Source organism: Nanorana parkeri, unplaced genomic scaffold (assembly GCF_000935625.1).
Source record: "Nanorana parkeri isolate BGI_ZX_2015 unplaced genomic scaffold, ASM93562v1 scaffold2022, whole genome shotgun sequence".
NCBI lineage: Eukaryota > Metazoa > Chordata > Amphibia > Anura > Dicroglossidae > Nanorana > Nanorana parkeri.
Genome location: NW_017308290.1, coordinates 182073 through 186847, shown reverse-complemented (window position 1 = coordinate 186847; position 4775 = coordinate 182073).

The following is a 4775-nucleotide window of genomic DNA, read 5'->3' as shown; positions in this document are numbered from 1 at the left end:
CGCAGGATTTTCCCTGCTCTGCATTCACCAGAAGGACGGTGATGTCTGCCGCCCAACGAGATGTGGAAACCGGGGGTGTGGTATGTGTAACTAACTTTTCTCTTTACAGGTACATTTTGGAACATCTGAAGGGCGATTTATAAAGCGTTCACCCTGCATGTGGCCGGGCAGGCTCCAATCACAGAGCATTACTTGCCCCTGGCTGGGCGGGCTCCAATCACAGAGCATTACTTGCCCCTGGCTGGGCGGGCTCCAATCACAGAGCATTACTTGCCCCTGGCTGGGCGGGCTCCAATCACAGAGCATTACTTGCCCCTGGCTGGGCGGGCTCCAATCACAGAGCATTACTTGCCCCTGGCTGGGCGGGCTCCAATCACAGAGCATTACTTGCCCCTGGCTGGGCGGGCTCCAATCACAGAGCATTACTTGCCCCTGGCTGGGCGGGCTCCAATCACAGAGCATTACTTGCCCCTGGCTGGGCGGGCTCCAATCACAGAGCATTACTTGCCCCTGGCTGGGCGGGCTCCAATCACAGAGCATTACTTGCCCCTGGCTGGGCGGGCTCCAATCACAGAGCATTACTTGCCCCTGGCTGGGCGGGCTCCAATCACAGAGCATTACTTGCCCCTGGCTGGGCGGGCTCCAATCACAGAGCATTACTTGCCCCTGGCTGGGCGGGCTCCAATCACAGAGCATTACTTGCCTCTAGCTGGGCGGGCTCCAATCACAGAGCATTACTTGCCTCTAGCTGGGCGGGCTCCAATCACAGAGCATTACTTGCCTCTAGCTGGGCGGGCTCCAATCACAGGGCATTACTTGCCCCTGGCAGGGCGGGCTCCAATCACAGGGCCTTCCTTGCCCCTGGCAGGGCAGGCTCCAATCACAGGGCATTACTTGCCCCTGGCAGGGCAGGCTCCAATCACAGGGCATTACTTGCCCGTAGATGGAACCAAAGAGCATTGCAATTTCCTAAGCTCTGTGGCGCCATCTAGTGGCAGTGATGGTGTATGAACGTTGGTCACCCAGCTATACGCTGTGCGAACACTTTATAAATGAGCCGCTAGGCAATTTATTTTTTCAAGGGGAACTGCAAGTTCAATTGTGAAACGGATGAAAGGATTTTTAAAGCACCGATTTGGGTTCAATGGGAGGTATTTCATATCAGGTTACACCGATGCCATGCGTTTTAAAATCGGCCCTCCATAAAATGTATCCACCTTCCCACTGAGACCCAATACCCCCAAAAACACACAACAACTCGGCAATAACATCTGGGCGGGCTCCAATCACAGAGCATTACTTGCCCCTGGCTGGGCGGGCTCCAATCACAGAGCATTACTTGCCCCTGGCTGGGCGGGCTCCAATCACAGAGCATTACTTGCCCCTGGCTGGGCGGGCTCCAATCACAGAGCATTACTTGCCCCTGGCTGGGCGGGCTCCAATCACAGAGCATTACTTGCCCCTGGCTGGGCGGGCTCCAATCACAGAGCATTACTTGCCCCTGGCTGGGCGGGCTCCAATCACAGAGCATTACTTGCCCCTGGCTGGGCGGGCTCCAATCACAGAGCATTACTTGCCCCTGGCTGGGCGGGCTCCAATCACAGAGCATTACTTGCCCCTGGCTGGGCGGGCTCCAATCACAGAGCATTACTTGCCCCTGGCTGGGCGGGCTCCAATCACAGAGCATTACTTGCCCCTGGCTGGGCGGGCTCCAATCACAGAGCATTACTTGCCCCTGGCTGGGCGGGCTCCAATCACAGAGCATTACTTGCCCCTGGCTGGGCGGGCTCCAATCACAGAGCATTACTTGCCCCTGGCTGGGCGGGCTCCAATCACAGAGCATTACTTGCCCCTGGCTGGGCGGGCTCCAATCACAGAGCATTACTTGCCCCTGGCTGGGCGGGCTCCAATCACAGAGCATTACTTGCCCCTGGCTGGGCGGGCTCCAATCACAGAGCATTACTTGCCCCTGGCTGGGCGGGCTCCAATCACAGAGCATTACTTGCCCCTGGCTGGGCGGGCTCCAATCACAGAGCATTACTTGCCCCTGGCTGGGCGGGCTCCAATCACAGAGCATTACTTGCCCCTGGCTGGGCGGGCTCCAATCACAGAGCATTACTTGCCCCTGGCTGGGCGGGCTCCAATCACAGAGCATTACTTGCCCCTGGCTGGGCGGGCTCCAATCACAGAGCATTACTTGCCCCTGGCTGGGCGGGCTCCAATCACAGAGCATTACTTGCCCCTGGCTGGGCGGGCTCCAATCACAGAGCATTACTTGCCCCTGGCTGGGCGGGCTCCAATCACAGAGCATTACTTGCCCCTGGCTGGGCGGGCTCCAATCACAGAGCATTACTTGCCCCTGGCTGGGCGGGCTCCAATCACAGAGCATTACTTGCCCCTGGCTGGGCGGGCTCCAATCACAGAGCATTACTTGCCCCTGGCTGGGCGGGCTCCAATCACAGAGCATTACTTGCCCCTGGCTGGGCGGGCTCCAATCACAGAGCATTACTTGCCCCTGGCTGGGCGGGCTCCAATCACAGAGCATTACTTGCCCCTGGCTGGGCGGGCTCCAATCACAGAGCATTACTTGCCCCTGGCTGGGCGGGCTCCAATCACAGAGCATTACTTGCCCCTGGCTGGGCGGGCTCCAATCACAGAGCATTACTTGCCCCTGGCTGGGCGGGCTCCAATCACAGAGCATTACTTGCCCCTGGCTGGGCGGGCTCCAATCACAGAGCATTACTTGCCCCTGGCTGGGCGGGCTCCAATCACAGAGCATTACTTGCCCCTGGCTGGGCGGGCTCCAATCACAGAGCATTACTTGCCTCTAGCTGGGCGGGCTCCAATCACAGAGCATTACTTGCCTCTAGCTGGGCGGGCTCCAATCACAGAGCATTACTTGCCTCTAGCTGGGCGGGCTCCAATCACAGGGCATTACTTGCCCCTGGCAGGGCGGGCTCCAATCACAGGGCCTTCCTTGCCCCTGGCAGGGCAGGCTCCAATCACAGGGCATTACTTGCCCCTGGCAGGGCAGGCTCCAATCACAGGGCATTACTTGCCCGTAGATGGAACCAAAGAGCATTGCAATTTCCTAAGCTCTGTGGCGCCATCTAGTGGCAGTGATGGTGTATGAACGTTGGTCACCCAGCTATACGCTGTGCGAACACTTTATAAATGAGCCACTAGGCAATTTATTTTTTCAAGGGGAACTGCAAGTTCAATTGTGAAACGGATGAAAGGATTTTTAAAGCACCGATTTGGGTTCAATGGGAGGTATTTCATATCAGGTTACACCGATGCCATGCGTTTTAAAATCGGCCCTCCATAAAATGTATCCACCTTCCCACTGAGACCCAATACCCCCAAAAACACACAACAACTCGGCAATAACATATATATTAAAAAAAAAAAAAAAAGCTTTATTTATACAGGAAGACATTAACAGAAAAGCCAAAACTAGAATTAAAAACCAGAAATGGAATATAATAATAGGAAAGCTTTTATACGGGACAGGAACTCGAGCAAATCTTCAATCTAGAATTCATAACAACAGATAAAAAAACAAAAACCACAAACGTGCAAAAGATGAAGAGTCGTCGAGGGATTGAAATGTGAAACATACAAATAAAGCATTAATAATATATTGCTCAATTCTTTGATATCAGGTCTACTATACAAGGTTAAAGAGGACCGGTCTACAAGCAGCCCAATGAGTCACTCGGAGCTCTTTCCTTTGGCGTTATCCTTTCAAAATGGCCGACAGGAGTGTTTTAACAAAAGGAGATTCTCCATCGTCTGCCAGGCTTCTTATTGTATACATCTGTGGAAATGTAAAGCGTATGTACAGCCCGAACCTCTTCTCTCGTTCATGGAGAGACGCGGCTTTTGATGGAGGATCAGGTCACAACCAATGGGTTATAGTGCCACCTACAGGAGTAGGACGCTTGGTGCAGAAACAAAAAAGGGGTCCAGTAGGATGGCGCCATCTAGTGGTCAGACTCCATCATTGCCACAAATCATAAGTTTTATGCTTAGCGGCCAGGGACGCTATTCCTTCCTCAGACACAGGGTTCTAGTACTTGCCTATTGTACCCAAAATGAAAAGGTCCTTTACATTTGGGGTACAATGAGGAAAAGGAACCCCCAGTTGGGTTTTTACTGCCCCTCCCGCCTCCCCTTACTCTATTCAAAACTAGAGTACGTTGTATATTGAAGTGAATGACCCTTAGCGCACTACTACCCAATATCCTTCCCCCCAGACACCGTCCCCGAGTCCTCTCCACAGGCCGGAACCACCTACATCGGAGGAGGGGGAGCTCGTCCATGTTGGCGCAGCACAAGCGGCAAATCTTTAGGATTTTCAAACTAATTTTGGGGGTTTTTTGGCAGTTTTTGTCGTATTTTTTTTATAAGGCAAAAATTGAACAAAACTAAAATAGTTTGGCGGTTCGTCCGCCATGACAGGGGGCGGTGGAGACTCAAGCAGTGTTAACAAAGATGGCGGCTTGTCCGCCATGACGCGAAGACTCCCCTCAGACGAGGACCATAAATTGAACTATGACTTTTCATACGTTTTTAATTTCAAGCGGATAAGCGCAATTAATTAAGCGGTTGTACGGGCGGCGCGGATACAGATATGCGGTACACCTGGGGAGATATCACCGGCTTTGCGCCGCAGTTTTCCCCGCAGGAATTAAGGACAAAAAAAAAAAAAAACATGTAAAAAAAAAAAAAAAAAAACAAAATAAAAACAAAAAGTCAGCCAGGGGGCCCCT